Source organism: Pseudophryne corroboree, chromosome 10 (assembly GCF_028390025.1).
Source record: "Pseudophryne corroboree isolate aPseCor3 chromosome 10, aPseCor3.hap2, whole genome shotgun sequence".
Taxonomy (NCBI): Eukaryota; Metazoa; Chordata; class Amphibia; order Anura; family Myobatrachidae; genus Pseudophryne; species Pseudophryne corroboree.
Window position 1 is genome coordinate 190,309,361 of NC_086453.1, and position 18,662 is coordinate 190,328,022.

General features: G+C 50.5%; 1 protein-coding gene across 2 annotated transcripts in view; it reads right to left on the reverse strand.

Moving 5' to 3' along the window:
• Window positions 1–18,662, reverse strand: part of SDF4 (stromal cell derived factor 4) — a 250,372-nt gene that overhangs the window by 138,568 nt on the left and 93,142 nt on the right. The window lies entirely within an intron of this gene.

Consider the following 18,662-nt stretch of genomic DNA (forward strand, 5'->3'; position numbering starts at 1 on the left):
GTGCCGCTTATACACATTGCACCAGGTAGAACCTCCTATACACACTGCGCCAGGTAGAGCACGTTATACATATTGCTCCATGTAGAGCACGTTATTAGCGCCAGGCAGAGCACGTTTTACACTTAGCGCCAGCTAGAGCACGTTATACACATTGCGCCAGGTAGAGCACGTTATACACATTGCACCAGGTAGAGCACGTTATACACATTGCACCAGGTAGAGCACGTTATAAACATTGTACCAGGTAGAGCACGTTATAAACATTGTACCAGGTAGAGCACGTTATACACATTGCACCAGGTAGAGCACGTTATACACACTGCGCCAGGTAGAGCACGTTATACACATTGCGCCAGGTAGATGACAATATGCACATTGCGCCAGGTAGAGCACGTTATACACATTGCGCAAGGTAGATGACAATATGCACATTGCGCCAGGTAGAGCACGTTATACACATTGCGCCAGGCAGAGCACGTTATACACACTGCACCAGGTAGAGCACGTTATACACACTGCACCAGGTAGAGCACTTTATACACACTGCACCAGGTAGAGCACTTTATACACATTGCGCCAGGTAGAGCACGTTATACACACTGCGCCAGGTAGAGCACGTTATACACACTGCGCCAGGTAGATGACAATATGCACATTGCACCAGGTAGAGCACGTTATACACACTGCGCCAGGCAGAGCACGTTATACACACTGCACCAGGTAGAGCACGTTATAAACATTGTACCAGGTAGAGCACGTTATACAAATTGCACCAGGTATAGCACGTTATACACACTGCGCCAGGTAGAGCACGTTATACACACTGCGCCAGGTAGATGACAATATGCACATTGCACCAGGTAGAGCACGTTACACACACGGCGCCAGGTAGAGCACGTTATTCACACTGCGCTAGGTAGAGTACGTTATTCACACTGCGCTAGGTAGAGTACGTTATACACACTGCGCCAGGTAGAGGACAATGGGGCAGATGTATTAACCTGGAGAAGGCATAAGAAAGTGATAAACCAGTGATAGGTGCAAGGTGATAAAGGAACCAGCCAATCAGATCCTAACTGTTAATTTACATATTGGAGCTGATTGGCTGGTGCCTTTATCACCTTGTACAGATCACTGGTTTATCACTTCCTTATGCCTTCTCCAGGTTAATACATCTGCCCACTTATGCACATTGCACCAGGTAGAGCACGTTACACACACGGCGCCAGGTAGAGCACGTTATTCACACTGCGCTAGGTAGAGTACGTTATTCACACTGCGCCAGGTAGAGTACGTTATACACACTGCGCCAGGTAGAGGACAATATGCACATTGCACCAGGTAGAGCACGTTACACACACGGCGCCAGGTAGAGCACGTTATTCACACTGCGCTAGGTAGAGTACGTTATTCACACTGCGCCAGGTAGAGCACGTTATTCACACTGCGCCAGGTAGAGCACGTTATACACATTGCGCCAGGCAGAGCACGTTATACACACTGCGCCAGGCAGAGCACGTTATACACACTGTGCCAGGTAGAGCACGTTATACACATTGCGCCAGGCAGAGCACGTTATACACACTGCGCCAGGCAGAGCACGTTATACACACTGCACCAGGTAGATGACAATATGCACACTGCGTCAGGTAGATGACAATATGCACACTGCGTCAGGTAGATGACAATATGCACACTGCGTCAGGTAGATGACAATATGCACACTGCGCCAGGTAGATGACAATATGCACACTGCGCCAGGTCGATGACAATATGCACACTGCGCCAGGTAGATGACAATATGCACAATTCACCAGGCAGAGCGCGTTATACACATTGCGCCAGGTAGAGCACGTTATACACATTGCGCCAGGTAGAGGGGCAGAGATATAGGGGTGTGAGGAGGTAACACTGGGCTGAGTTGGGGAGGGGAATCAGTGTGTCTGGACTGACTGGGGGGGTTCTAGATGGAAGGGCAGTGAGATAACACAGTGGGCTGGTTGGGGAGGGAAGGTGGAAACACTGGGCTGGCAGGGTCAGTAATGGTGGGGGACACTGGGCTGGCACGGTCAGTAATGGTGGGGGGACACTGGGCTGGCAGGGTCAGTAATGGTGGGGGACACTGGGCTGGCACGGTCAGTAATGGTGGGGGACACTGGGCTGGCACGGTCAGGAATGGTGGGGGACACTGGGCTGGCACGGTCAGGAATGGTGGGGGACACTGGGCTGGCACGGTCAGGAATGGTGGGGGACACTGGGCTGGCACGGTCAGGAATGGTGGGGGACACTGGGCTGGCACGGTCAGGAATGGTGGGGGACACTGGGCTGGCACGGTCAGGAATGGTGGGGGACACTGGGCTGGCACGGTCAGTAATGGTGGGGGACACTGGGCTGGCACGGTCAGTAATGGTGGGGGACACTGGGCTGGCACGGTCAGTAATGGTGGGGGATACTGGGCTGGCATGGTCAGTAATGGTGGGGGATACTGGGCTGGCACGGTCAGTAATGGTGGGGGACACTGGGCTGGCACGGTCAGTAATGGTGGGGGACACTGGGCTGGCACGGTCAGTAATGGTGGGTGACACTGGGCTGGCACGGTCAGTAATGGTGGGTGACACTGGGCTGGCACGGTCAGTAATGGTGGGGGATACTGGGCTGGCACGGTCAGTAATGGTGGGGGATACTGGGCTGGCAGACACTTAAGGCAGCATTAGCCTGCTGCTGTTCAGTTTCTGCCTGGCCCCGCACACTGGCTCAGCTAAATTACCTCTGCACTGCCAGCTCTGTGCAGGGATCTGTTCCCAGGTGGCGGGTCCGACTTGCTTCATCACTCTGCTGGGTGATGTCATCTGGCGGCGGCTCCGGCACCTCCCGTATCAACTGTTATCTAGCGGCCCCCCCACCCCCTCCCCTCCCGTTGACTAGTGTAGCCGGGGAGAGGGTGACAAGTGTGGATCAAGCCCCGGAGCGCCGCGCTGCAGCTTCCCGTCAGTCCTCTCAGTGTGTAAACTCTCTGACTCCCGGCACCGCATCTCCCGCCCAGCAGCAGCAGCCGCAGCTGACTTCTGACCACTAAGGTCAGAGAAAAGTCAGCAAGAGACCAATCGAGCGCCAGAAAGCAATTTCAACGGAGCGCGTCCCCGGGGACCCGCCCATTCTTAACAAGCGAGTCCCCAGTCCTCATTTTGGGGTAAAAAACGCGCTATAGCGCGTTTTTGCGATCACTGACCTCTGCCATGGCAGCTCTGCTTTTCGTTCTGCCTTGTCGATTTATGTAGGCCACTGTGGTCACATTGTCCGACTGCACCTGAACAGCACGATGTTGTAGAAGGTGTGCTGCCTGCAGAAGGGCGTTGTACACTGCCCTGAGCTCCAGGATGTTTATCGGGAGGAGAGACTCTTGGTCCGACCAACGACCCTGAAAGGTTTCCCCCAGAGCGACTGCTCCCCAACCTCTTAGACTTGCATCTGTGGTTACAAAAATCCAGTCTTGAATTCCGAACCTTCGCCCTTCCAGAAGGTGCGGAAGCTGCAGCCACCAGAGGAGTGAAATCCTGGCTTTCGGAGACAGGCGTATCCTCTTGTGCATGTGTAGGTGAGAGCCCGACCACTGGTCCAGTTGAAAACGGTGAGCATGAAACCTGCTGTACTGTAGAGCCTCGTAGGCGGCAACCATCTTCCCCAGGAGGCGTATGCATTGATGAACCGATACCCGGGTAGGTCGTAGGACATCTCGGGCCATAGTTTGAATCACCAACGCTTTCTCCACCGGGAGAAACACCCTCTGCACTTCCGTGTCGAGGATCATTCCCAGGAAAGACAGCTGCCTTGTCGGCTCCAGGTGAGACTTTGGAAGGTTTAGGATCCAACCGTGTTTCCTGAGCAGCTGTGTCATGAGCGTGATGGATCACAACAGCCTCTCCCTGGACGACGCCTTGATCAGGAGATCGTCCAGATATGGAATTATGTTCACCCCCTGCCTGCGGAGGAGAACCATCATCTCCGCCATCACCTTGGTGAAGATCCTTGGTGCTGTGGAGAGGCCAAACGGCAGCACCTGGAACTGATAGTGTTCGTCCAACAGTGCAAACCGGAGGTATACCTGATGTGGCGACCAAATGGGAATGTGGAGGTAAACATCCTTGATGTCTAGAGACACCAGGAATTCCCCCTCTGTGACTCCTGAGATGACAGCCCTCAGAGATTCCATCTTGAATTTGAACTCCCTGAGGTAAGGATTCAAAGACTAAGTTTAGAATAGGCCGTACCATCCGGTTTCGGTACCACAAAGAGGTTCGAATAATAACCCTTGTTCCACTGCTGAGGTGGAACCGGAACAATGACCTCCGAAACTACCAATTTCCTGATGGCTTCCAGAAGAATTGTCCTGTCTGCCAGCAGGGCTGGCAAGCCTGACTTGAAGAAGCGGTGAGGCGGGGGATCTTGAAACTCCAGTCTGTACCCTCTGGACACTATATCCAGAACCCAGGGGTCCAGACCTGACAACACCCAGACGTGGCTGAACTGCCGGAGTCCTGCCCCCACCTGTCCTTCCTCCAGGCCTAGCTGTCCGTCATGCAGAGGACTTATGGGTATCAGAAGCGGGCTTCTGGGTCTGGGAACCTGCGGGAGCAGGTTTCTTTCCCTTGGCACGACCACCTCTGAAGAAGGTGTTCGAAGTTTTATTCTTTCTAGGCCTTGCGGGCCGAAAGGACTGACGTGGAAGATGAAAAAGGCTTCTTCGTAGCCGGGGGAGCTGAGGGGAGAAAAGGAGACTTACCCGTGGTAGCCGTGGCAATCCACGCATCCAGCGCCTCCCCAAAGAGAGCCTGACCCTTGTATGGAAGGCCCTCCACACACTTCCTGGATTCTGCGTCCGCAGACCAGTTGCGCAGCCAGAGACCCCTGCGAGCCGAGACATACATGGAGGAGATTCCCGCAGCCATGGAACCCAGGTCCTTCATGGAATCCACCAGGAACCCTGCATAATCCTGAATATTACGTAAAAATAAATCAACGTCACCTTTATCCAGAGTAGTTGATTTCTCCTGCAGAGACAGAGGCGTCCACGATCGGCGGAGACTCCCATCTCTTCCTATCTTCCTCTGGGAAGGGAAAAGCCACCAAGACTCTCTTGGGAATCTGGAATCTCTTTTCCGGAGTTTCCCATGACTTTTCAAAGATAGCATTCAATTCCTTGGATGCCGGGAAAGTGAGAGGGGGCTTCTTATGATCTGTGAAGAAGATCTCCTCCACCTGTTCTGGTGCTGTGTCCGAAATGTGTAAAACATCCCTAACATCCCTAAAACATCCCTAACAGCTTCAATCATCAACGGCACCCCCCCTTGGCAAGTGATGCCGTCCCCCTCGACACATCTCCGTCACCGCCTGCAGCGTCAGAGTCGGTGTCCGTGTCATCCTGCATAATTGCAAGTGCACATTTCTGAGACTGTACCGCAGGGGACCCCGAGGAAGCAGTATCCGACCACCCAACCACAGAGGACTGGAGGACCTGAGTGGCATCAGAAATCTGAGAAAAAGTCCCCCTAAGAGTGGCTAACCATTCTGGCTCTCTAGCTGGGATCTGTGCTAAGACAGTGAAATCCTGATTACATGGAATGGAGTCTTCCTGGGAAGACAAATCCCCTGCAGCATATGAAACAGTGTCCCTAGACATGTTGCACACACACTCAAACACCCCACAAACACACAGAATGAAGACAGAGTTTCCCTTCCCAAGAATGGTAGAGAGACACAGAGAATGGAGCCAACCCACACACAGAGCTATCAAAGGTATAGGGAGTCCCCAACTAGCGCTGGCTGTGTCCCTTAATAGGTGACACAGCCTGTATACAGCCTCCCCCCTTCTACAACCCCCTTGGTACTGTACAGACAGCTGGAGATTGCTCTGGAGGGACCTGGTTCCACTTGAAGTGATTGCAGGCAGGAGAAAATAGCGCTGAACGCCGCTGGGTCCGCTCTGAGGAGAAGCTCCACCCCCTCAATGGCGCGGTCTTTCCGCTCACCAACAGAGTATACTGGCCGGAGGAGTTGCGCTGGCCTGGATCCTCAGACCCAGACAGACTTTAGTGGACAGTGTAGGTATCAGCGTTGGCCCAGGGCGCCCCTCCCAGCGCCGCACCGTAGTATCGCTGAGCCATCACGGAGCGCAGGTGAGACCGCGCTCCATACCCCAAGCCCGCCTTCTTCACACTGACCCCCGCTTGCAAGGGGGGACAGTGACTCAGTCGCCACCTCTTCAGCTCCCAAGGGGGTGGCGGCCGGCTGCCGGGGCGAGCATTCCCCTGTGGCGTGGTGCGATCAGACCCCTCTAAAGCCAGTGTTCAGTCAGTGGGAGCAGTGGCTCAAGACCCCGCAGGGCGGACACTGCGCCCCCCCCCCCCCCCCCCTCAGTCCCTCGCTGCAGGGAGGCTGTTGCCAGCAGCCTCCCTGTGAAAATGAAAAACTCTGAAAAATAAAAATTAACCTTTTTCCAAAGAAGCTCAGTAGAGCTCCCCTAGCTGTGACCGGCTCCTCCGGGCACATTTTCTAAACGGAGTCTGGTAGGAGTGGCATTGAGGGAGGAGCCAGCTCACACTATTAAACTCTTAAAGTGCCAATGGCTCCTGGTGGGCCAGTCTATACCCCATGGTACTAACATGGACCCCAGCATCCTCTAGGACGTAAGAGAAAAACAAAAAACACACATACAATAACTTATTTCCTTGCCTCAAGAGATAGTAGTAGTTTTAAATAGGATGTAGTTATATGACCGACGGTAAGCAGACAAACGGTCACAATAACTCCCCCTGCATCCCAAAACACCGATAGTCGGCATGTCGACTAGAAGGGACTATTCCCATTCGTGGGTGTCCACGACACCCATATAGTGGGAAAAGAACCTGTGGCGAGCCCGCAAAGGGCTTCATAGCGCTCCCCCTTCCCCCCAACCCAGCAGGCATTTTTCGGCCGGGAACTCGGCGTCGGGATGCTGACCACCAGGATCCCGGGCGCCGATAACACAGCCCCAACCCTTTTAAACTACTAGAACAGGTACTGTAGCTTTCCTGTGATTTGCAAGATGCAGGCAGAGGAGAATTAATAAATATTGTATGTACGAACATTTACAGTTTCATACATAGCACAGCAAATTCCGTTATACTCTACAACTGGACACAATGATAAGACAAATCTGGGTAATAAAAAGTCAGAGGTAGGAAGGCCTTGCTCGCAAGCTTACAATAAATAAATGATATATATATATATTATATAAAACAAGAACATACCGTTGTTAAATCTCTTTCTGCGAGGCACACTGGGCTCCACAGGGAATGACATTGGGGTCAATTCTATTCGGCAACTAAAGAATAGCGCCGGGAATTAGCTCCCGACGCCATTCAATTCAGCTAAAGTTAAGTCGGCGATGTCCCGTTCTCGCCGACTTAACAGGTAGTTTTGTCGGGAGAACGGGCATTCTCCGACTTAACTACCCGGCGCGAGGCTGATTCCCGACAGAATCAGCCTCGCGCCGGCCGCGAGGCAGCACTTTTGTCGGGTTTATTCTCTCATCCCCCGGGGATGAGAGAAGAATTCCCGACAATTGCGGGCAACTAGTAGCAGAATTGAATAGCATCGGGAGCTAATTCCCGGCGCTATTCTTTAGTTGACGAATAGAATTGACCCCATTGGGGTGTAGAGTGGGATCTTGATCCGAGGCACCAACAGGCTCAAAGCTTTGACCTTCTTCCCAGAATGCATAGCGCCGCCTCCTCTATAACCCCTCCTCCATACACAGGAGCTCAGTTTTTGTTAACCAGTCCAATGCAGTAGCAGGCAAGAGAGACGACAACTGTTAGTAGCCACATACACCACATTCTCACGACAGGAGAAAGTGTCAGCGGCTAATGCCATACCAACCCAAAGAAGCTACGTACGTCAGGGTGGGCGCCCTGTGGAGCCCAGTGTACCTCACAGAAACCTGAGATTTAACAACGGTAAGATCTTACCATAAATCTCGTTTTCTGCTGCGGGGTAAACTGGGCTCCACAGGGAATGACATTGGGGATATCCTAAAGCAGTTCCTTATGGGAGGGGACGCACTGTAGCGGGCACAAGAACCCGGCGTCCAAAGGAAGCATCCTGGGAGGCGGATGTATCGAAGGCATAGAACCTTATGAACGTGTTCACTGACGATCAAGTAGCCACCTTGCACAATTGTTTAAAGGGTCGCACCACGGCGGGCCGCCCAAGAAGGTCCAACAGACAGAGTAGAATGGGCCTTAATAGTAGCAGGAGCTGGACGACCAGCCTGTACATAAGCATGTGCAATCACCATTCTAATCCATCTGGCCAAGGTCTGCTTGTGAGCAGGCCAGCCACATTTGTGAAAACCAAAAACAGAGAATCCAACTTCCTATGGAGGCAGTTCTCTTCACATAGATACGGAGAGCACATACCACATCCAAAGAGCACTCTCTGCCTCTCTTGAATGGTCTTCCAAAGGCCGGAAACCACAATCTCCTGATTAAAGGTGGAAAAAATACACCACCTTAGGTAGGTACCCGGGAAGAGTTCTAAGAACCGCCCGGTCACGGTAAAAATCAGATATGGTAACTTACAGGACAAAGCATCAAAATCAGACACCCATCTGGCAGAGGCAATAGCCAGCAGAAACAACACCTTAAGAGAAAGCCATTTAAGGTCTACAGATTCAAGAGGCTCAAATGGAGACCATTGCAACGCCTCCAGAACCACAGACAAGTCTCAAGGAGCCACCGGCGGGACGTAAGGAGGTTGAATCTGCAACACACCCTGAGTAAATGTATGAACATCAGGTAAAGTTGCATTTTTCTCTGGAACCAAACAGACAAGGCAGAAATATGAACCTTGATGGAGGCTAGACGAAGGCCCAAGTCCAGGCCCTGTTATAGAAAGGCCAAAAGTTTGGCCGTACTAAACTTGTAAGCGTAGATGCGCACCAAGCAAAGTAAGAACTACAGACCCTATAGTAAATCCGAGCAGAAGCCGGTTTCCAGACCTTCAACATGGTTTGAATGACCACCTCAGAAAATCCTTTTGCCCTTAAGACGGAAGCTTCAAGAACCACGCCGTGAAAGCCAATAGGGCTAAATCCTGATATACACTGGGGGCCTTGAATGAGGAGATCTGGGCGCTGCGGAAGTAGAAGGGGACGCTCTATCGAGAGACCCTGAAGGTCTGAGAACCAATGCAGTCTGGGCCACGCTGGAGCGATCAGAAATAGGATTCCTCCTTCTTGCTTGAACTTCATATTACTCTGGGCAGGAGTGACACCGGAGGGAACACTTATGGCAGCCGAAAGTTCCATGGAATTGCCAGTGCGTCCACGAATGCTGCTTGAGGATCCCTTGTCCTTGCTCCGCAGACCGGAACCTTGTGATTGTGTCGAGATGCCATCAGGTCTACATCTGGAAGGCCCCACTTGTCCACAAGGAGTTGAAACACATCTGGACGGAGGCTCCATTCTCCGGCGTGTACGTCCTGGCGACTGAGAAAGTCCACTTCCTAGTTTAGGACCCCCGGAATGAACATTGCCAATATGGCTTGCAGATGACGTTCCGCCCACTGAAGAATCCTGGATACTTCTCTCATTGCCATGCGGCTTCGAGTGCCGCCTTGATGATTGATGTATGTCACCACGGTGGTGTTGTCCGACTGTACTTGAACAGGACTGTTCTGTATTAAATGCTGGGCCAAGTTCAATGAGATGAACACCGCCCGCAATTCCAGAATGTTTAAATCGGGAGGAGAGACTCCTCCTTGGTCCACCGACCCTGAAGGGAGTGTTGCTCCAACACTGCGCCTCAACCTCTCAGACTGGCATCCGTCATCAGAAGAACACAGTTGGAGATCCAGAAGGGACGACTCTTGCTCAATCGTTGGTCCTGAAGACACCAGCTCAGTGACAGATGGACCTCCGGAGACCAGGAGATCATTTGAGACCTGATTCGGTGAGGCAGGCCATCCCACTTGGCAAGAATCAGCTTCTGCAGAGGGCGGGAATGGAATTGAGCGTACTCTACCATGTCGAAAGCCGACACCATGAGACCTAGCACTTGCATTGCCGAATGTATCAACACTTGCGGACGAGATAGGAAGCATCGAATCCTGTCCTGAAGCTTCAGGACTTTCTCCCGAGACAAGAACAACCGCTGGTTGCGAGTGTCTAACAACGCCCCCAGGTGCACCATGCTCTGAGCAGGGACCAGGGAAGATTTCTTCCAGTTGATGAGCCACCCGTGGGCTTGCAGAAACTGGATAGTCAGATCCAGATGGCGTAGGAGAATTTCTTGGGAATTTGCCAGGATCAACAAGACGTCCAGGTACGGTAGGATCCTGACCCCTTGACGGCGGAGCACAGCCATCATTACCGCCATGACCTTGGTGAAGACTCGCGGACCCGTGGTCAAACCAAAACGTAACGCCCGAAATTGGTAATGGAGGTCGCCAACCGCAAACCTCAGGTACTGCTGATGTGACACTGCAATGGGAATAAGCAGGTAAGCATCCTGTATGTCCAGGGAGATCATATAATCCCCAGGATCACAGGCTAGAACAATAGAGCGAAGAGTTTCCATACGAAACTTGGAGACCCTCACAAATTTGTTCAAGGACTTGAGGTCGAGAATGGGCCAGGAGGACCCATTCGGTTTCGGGACTAGGAACAGCGGTGAATAGTACCCCTTGCCTCTCTGAGCCAGAAACACCTGTACTACCACTCCTGTGTCCAGTAGGGACTGTACCACCGAATTAAGAGTTTTTGCCTTCACCTGATCCGAAGGGACGTCTGTCGGCCAAAATCGATGAGGGGGACGATTCTTGAAGGATACGGCATAACCTCGAGTGATGACTTCCCGTACCCAGGAATCGGAAGTGGTCTTCAACCTTTCCTGAGTATACCCTAGAAGTCGGCCCCCCACCCTGGGATCCCCCAGAGGGAGGCCCGCCCCGTCATGCGGCACACTTGTCAGTTTTGGAAGCAGGCCCGTTTGGGCTTGGGCTTATTGGGTTTGGAAGTGCAAACCTGTTTCGGGTATGCCTGACCTTTTACTTTCCCTGAAGGACGAAAGGAGCGAAATGGAGTACTCTTAGCCTTCTGCACCAAAAGGAGCAGTACTAGGCAGACATGTTGTTTTAGCAGAAGCTAAGTCAGCCACTACCTTGGTGAGGTCTTCTCCAAAAAGAAAGTCTCCCTTAGAAAGGAGGGGTCTGGGACTCCAGGTCGACAACAAAAAGGTCGACACACCTTAGGTCGACGCCAATTGGTCGACACACCTTAGGTCGACATGGACAAAAGGTCGACATGGAAAAAGGTCGACATGAGTTTTTTATGTTTTTTTGGTGTCGTTTTCTTCGTAGAGTGACCGGGAACCCCAATTAGTGCACCGCTTCGCTCGCCATGCTTCGGGCATGGTGCCTTCGCTTGGCACAGACTACCGTTCCAATCGTACTCCACGTGGATCGTTAAGTATGAAAAGGTTCCAAAAAAGAAAAAAAATGTGAAGAACTCATGTCGACCTTTTTCCATGTCGAACGTGTTCCTGTCGACCTAAGGTGTGTCGACCAATTGGCGGCGACCTAAGGTGTGTCGACCTTTTTGTTGTCGACCCGGAGTCCGCATACCGAAGGGAGTACCTCCAGGGTTTTCTTAGAGTCCATATCTACAGACCAGGACCGTAACCAGAGAATCCGGCGAGCCAAAATGGACGTAGTAGAAGCCTTGTCCGCCAGAATACCGGCATCAGAAACCGCCTCCTTAATGTAATGCGACGCTGTGACAATATATTTCAAGCATTGTCTAGCATGATCAGAAGTGTTGGAAGACAACTCCGCCTCCAGCTCCTGAGCCCACGCTTCCACAGCTTCTGCAGCCCATGTCGCTGCAATGGTGGGCCTATGTGCAGCACCGGTTAGGGTGTAAGTCGCCTTTAAACAACCCTGCACACGTTTATCCGTCGGCTCTCTCAGGGACGTCACGGTAGTTACAGGCAGAGCTGAGGATACCACCAGCCGCGCCACCTGTGAATCCACTGGCGGGGGTGTTTCCCACTTAGCTCCGCAGCGAGGGGGTAGAGTGTGAATTTCTTTCCTGGATTTCCCCAGGACTCCTGACGTATGTCAACTAAATGGTCAGTGAGGTAAAACTTGTTTAACCACTTTCTGATGTTTACACCTGTCCAGTTTCTTAGGGGCAACATCAGGTTCCGGGTCATCATCAACTTGAAGAATGAGCCTGATAGCCTCCAACAAGACAGGAACATCCACCTGTGAAACAGCTTACCCATCAGTAGTAGCGGGATCAGAATCTGTGGGGTCAGTATAAACGCCATCCTCATCAGACGAGGTGTCTGGGACGTTGGTGGATTGTGAGGAAGTAATTGCCTGCTTAGAGGACCCCTTGGTCTTAGGCGGGCGAGGGTTAGCCTTCTGAATTGTCAGTGATCGGTTCAATTGCTGTAACTGATTGGAAAGTTGATTTGCCCACGGCGGGTTAACTGCAGAGACCATAAGCGATTGTACCGACACAGGAGGTCCCATAGGGGGCGTTAGTCTAGTTACCAGCGTATTCAATAACGTGGAGAAGATAGCCTAAGGTGGGTCATTTTGAACCCCCTTTGCTACAGTCCCACTGGGGGGTAAGGAACCCCTAGAACCTGAACCCTCAGCTGCTATATTATCCTCAAATGTGTCTGCAGCGTCAACACCACGCAATGTGGGATCAGACCCAGCACCGTTGCCCTTTGTAGCGGACATAATCAAAAGCTCAATGCAAGGCAATACAGTACAATATCAGCAGCACAGTACCTGACAAGAACCCCCTGTGCAGTGTATTTCAGCCCAAACAGGGAATTCTAGAGGTATATGGTGACAAAAAAATCACAGAGAAAAATACACACTGAGTATATCCAGTGAACTACTTATATTAAATGATAAACCTGACGCACCTAGCCCCCTCAGGTCATAGAATATAGGGATAGCAATCTGAATCAGATACACGAAATGGAGATCACCCAGCAGCTATATGCACACACACAGAGTCACAGTTTGTGCAATGCAGAAATTATGACATGCAATAAAACTGCACTGGACTAGCAATACATAGTAGTACTAAGTATAGCTATACACTTAATAGATATAACAATGCACAGTAAAGACTGGATGTATATCACAGGGTACTTGTAGTAAATAACCCTGACTAAATGCACCTTTTCTTAACTAACACTGTCAGCAGACATGTAGAACACTTAAATGTCCTGTAAAATGCACAGCGCTGACAGGCAGTTGGCTTTACAGAGGAGGATTTGCCCAAACAGCTCAGCTTGTCCTAATGGCGCCCAAATACTGACAGGGAGTGAGGGAGAGAGAGAAAGATATGAAGCTCCAGGGCGGGAACATTTACTCTAAATGGCGTCCTGGGGCTGGGGGAGGGGCTACTGGTCAAAGCCTTATCCCCCTGCTGGACTTCACCACCGGGTACTCGGGGCTTAAATAAACGGTTTTCTGAGAGAAAACAGACCTGTGCCCATGCCCTGGTGGTCTAGTGGGGTCCCTGTACTGCCACAGTGTCCACGCCAGCGTGCGTACGGCCCGCCTCCCACCGGTCGCACGGGATCGTGATTTACAGCGGGTCCCACCGGGGGGGGGGGGGGGGGGGGACCCACTTACCCCCTCCACGAGTGCGGCCACGCGATCCAGGAGAACAGCGGTCGTGTGTGTGACTAATTGGAAGAAAACCAGAGCCTCCGCTGTAGGTATCCAGCAACCAGGGCGCAGGAGTGTACAGAGCAGCTGGGGGAGGTGATGGAGCTGCAGCAGAAGATGTCTGACTGACATCTAACACAGTCAGGGTCTCTGCTGCACCCTTGAAGTCTACATTTTTCTTTAAAAGCTTCTTCTCAGGGCTGCTGGAGCAGCCCCCCTGTTGTATGCCTGCTTACTGCATGGCACCAACTACAAAACTGAGCTCCTGTGCACGGAGGCGGGGTTATAGAGGAGGAGGCGCTATGCATCCTGGGAAGAAGGTCAAAGCTTTGAGCCTGTTGGTGCCTCGGATCAAGATCCTACTCTACACCCCAATGTCATTCCCTGTGGAACCCAGTGTACCCCGCAGCAGATTTGGACGGCTACAAGTTACACCACTTTTTCAGATCCGGTTCCGGTATGAATGGTCGACAGTGTTAAGGTCGACAGTCATTAGGTTGACCACTAATGGTCGACATTGACATTGTCGACATGCACAAATGGTCGACACGTGAAACGGCTGACATGGATTTTGGACTGGTTTTGGTGTAATTTTTTCCGTAACATGACCAGCAACCCCAATTAGTGTACCGTGCCCCTTGCATGGCTTGCGCTGAGGACAAGGGGCCTCGCTGCGCTCGGCACAGGTTACCGTTCCCAATCGTAGTCCATGTGGATGGTAAAGTATGAAAAAGTTAAAAATCAAATTTGAAAAAAAAAAAGCCATGCCGACCTTTTCATGTGTCGACCATTTGTCCATGTCGACCATGTTAATGTTGACCATTAGTGGTCGACCATCCGAACGGATACCGTCAGAGCCACCTACCACCCAGAGCAGATTACATCAAACAATCAATCATGTACTCATAGCTAACCTCATGTTACTGCAACATGTACATACTGAAAACAAAAGAAACAAACAAAACTAAATAACCAAAAACAGTGGAATCTGCTGAAAACCAGAAGTCTTCACACTTGTATCTGCAACACTGAAGCTGTGATCTCTCCAGGAAACCACACCTAACGTGCTAGCCCCTTTCATAAGTAATGCCATTAGATCCTCGACAGACATACAGTAGTATGCAAAACCAGGCTGTGGTAAAGGGCGATGTGTATCGCCCACCTCAGTGGTCTGGGGTTTCTGTTTCTCAAGGCATTGCTCATTTAACAAATATACATGGTCTATGCTCTCTTGACCATTGAGGAGGTTATGTACCTACGCTGCATTCTATGAGTTACAAGTAGTTCAGGACTACATCAGCCCAGTGATGACAGAAAAAACATGGTGTAATTAAATTCACATACACTCTGGGAACATGGGAAAAATCCACAAAACTAACAGATATTTTGGCATTTTCATTATGCACTTGATGCGTTTCCTGGTGCTTCTGATGCAATGTACTTTTAGAACTACATTCTACGGAACTGCAGTGCACTGTAATGTATGAGAAATAGGCTGTGCTGCATTTTACATTTTAAACACCTCTTGAATATTACAATGTTGTGATATATTAATGTGGTGTTAGCAGCTGAAAAGCACATTAACAGTGGATAGGTGTGGACCAGATCGCAATATAGGACAAGTAAAAGCATGGTATAGCATGTCAATATGCAGCAATACATTAAAGTATTTAATTTTTGGCTTACAGTGCTTCTCATAAAAAAAAAAAAAAAAAATGATATATATATATATATATATATATATATATATATATTATATATACACACACACACATATATACACATACAGGTTGAGTATCCCTTATCCAAAATGGGTCACCTACTGAGATAATGACATATATATCATGTGTGTGTGTGTGTGTGTATATATATATATATATATATAGTTAGTTGTGTTGGTGGTATTGGCGCTATTCCTCTCCTTAAAGCTGGATGAATGTCCTTATCCCTCCTCTAGGGTAACCGGACTCCTTAGAAATGCACTCCCACGTTATAATGGGATGGCAGCCCTTTTCTCCCGTGGCTTGCTGCTCAGGCTAACCAATTTAAATCTAAAATACAAAAAATAAGAATTTACTTACCGATAATTCTATTTCTCGGAGTCCGTAGTGGATGCTGGGGTTCCTGAAAGGACCATGGGGAATAGCGGCTCCGCAGGAGACAGGGCACAAAAAGTAAAGCTTTACGATCAGGTGGTGTGTACTGGCTCCTCCCCCTATGACCCTCCTCCAAGCCTCAGTTAGGTACTGTGCCCGGACGAGCGTACACAATAAGGAAGGATTTATGAATCCCGGGTAAGACTCATACCAGCCACACCAATCACACCGTACAACCTGTGATCTAAACCCAGTTAACAGTATGATAACAGCGGAGCCTCTGAAAAGATGGCTCACAACAATAATAACCCGATTTTTGTAACTATGTACAAGTAATGCAGATAATCCGCACTTGGGATGGGCGCCCAGCATCCACTACGGACTCCGAGAAATAGAATTATCGGTAAGTAAATTCTTATTTTCTCTATCGTCCTAGTGGATGCTGGGGTTCCTGAAAGGACCATGGGGATTATACCAAAGCTCCCAAACGGGCGGGAGAGTGCGGATGACTCTGCAGCACCGAATGAGAGAACTCCAGGTCCTCCTTAGCCAGGGTATCAAATTTGTAGAATTTTACAAACGTGTTCTCCCCCGACCACGTAGCCGCTCGGCAGAGTTGTAATGCCGAGACCCCTCGGGCAGCCGCCTAAGAAGAACCCACCTTCCTTGTGGAGTGGGCTTTTACCGATTTTGGCTGTGGCAGGCCTGCCACAGAATGTGCAAGCTGAATCGTACTACAAATCCAGCGAGCAATAGTCTGCTTAGACGCAGGAGCGCCCAACTTGTTGGGAGCATATAGTATAAACAGCGAGTCAGATTTCCTGACTCCAGATGTCCTTGAAATGTATATTTTTAAAGCTCTGACAACGTCCAACAACTTGGAGTCCTCCAAGTCGCTTGTAGCCGCAGGCACTACAATAGGTTGGTTCAGATGAAATGCTGACACCACCTTAGGGAGAAAATGCGGACGAGTCCGCAGTTCTGCCCTGTCCGAATGGAAAATCAGATATGGGCTTTTGTAAGATAAAGCTGCCAGTTCTGACACTCTCCTGGCCGAAGCCAGGGCTAGTAGCATGGTCACTTTCCATGTGAGATATTTCAAATCCACAGTTTTTAGTGGTTCAAACCAATGAGATTTGAGAAAGTCCAAAACAACATTGAGATCCCACGGTGCCACTGGATGCACCACAGGGGGCTGTATATGCAGCACTCCCTTAACAAAAGTCTGGACTTCAGGAACTGAAGCCAATTCTTTTTGGAAGAAAATCGACAGGGCCGAAATTTGAACCTTAATAGATCCCAATTTGAGACCCATAGACAATCCTGATTGCAGGAAATGTAGGAATCGACCCAGTTGAAATTCCTCCGTCGGAGCACTCCGATCCTCGCACCACGCAACATATTTTCGCCAAATGCGGTGATAATGTTGCGCGGTTACTTCCTTCCTTGCTTTAATCAAAGTAGGAATGACTTCTTCCGGCATGCCTTTTTCCTTTAGGATCCGGCGTTCAACCGCCATGCCGTCAAACGCAGCCGCGGTAAGTCTTGAAACAGACAGGGACCCTGCTGAAGCAAGTCCCTTCTCAGAGGTAGAGGCCACGGATCTTCCGTGATCATCTCTTGAAGTTCCGGGTACCAAGTCCTTCTTGGCCAATCCGGAACCACTAGTATCGTTCTTACGCCTCTTTGCCGTATAATTCTCAATACTTTTGGTATGAGAGGCAGAGGAGGAAACACATACACCGACTGGTACACCCAAGGCGTTACCAGCGCGTCCACAGCTATTGCCTGCGGATCTCTTGACCTGGCGCAATACCTGTCCAGTTTTTTGTTGAGGCGAGACGCCATCATGTCCACCATTGGTCTTTCCCAACGGGTTACCAGCATGTGGAAAACTTCTGGATGAAGTCCCCACTCTCCCGGGTGAAGGTCGTGTCTGCTGAGGAAGTCTGCTTCCCAGTTGTCCACTCCCGGGATGAACACTGCTGACAGTGCTATCACATGATTCTCTGCCCAGCGAAGAATCCTTGCAGCTTCTGCCATTGCACTCCTGCTTCTTGTGCCGCCCTGTCTGTTCACATGGGCGACTGCCGTGATGTTGTCCGACTGGATCAACACCGGTTTTCCTTGAAGCAGAGGTTCTGCCTGGCTTAGAGCATTGTAGATTGCTCTTAGTTCCAGAATGTTTATGTGAAGAGACGTTTCCAGGCTCGACCACACGCCCTGGAAGTTTCTTCCTTGTGTGACTGCTCCCCAGCCTCTCAGGCTGGCGTCCGTGGTCACCAGGATCCAATCCTGTATGCCGAATCTGCGGCCCTCCAATAGATGAGCACTCTGCAACCACCACAGAAGAGATACCCTTGTCCTTGGAGACAGGGTTATCCGCTGGTGCATCTGAAGATGCGACCCTGACCATTTGTCCAACAGATCCCTCTGGAAAATTCTTGCGTGGAATCTGCCGAATGGAATTGCTTCGTAAGAAGCCACCATTTTTCCCAGGACTCTTGTGCATTGATGTACAGACACCTTTCCTGGTTTTAGGAGGTTCCTGACAAGCTCGGATAACTCCTTGGCTTTTTCCTCCGGGAGAAAAACCTTTTTCTGAACCGTGTCCAGAATCATCCCTAGGAACAGCAGACGTGTTGTCGGAATTAACTGGGATTTTGGAATATTCAGAATCCACCCGTGCTGTTTTAGCACTTCTTGAGACAGTGCTAATCCCATCTCTAGCTGTTCTCTGGACCTTGCCCTTATTAGGAGATCGTCCAAGTATGGGATAATTAATACGCCTTTTCTTCGAAGAAGAATCATCATCTCGGCCATTAC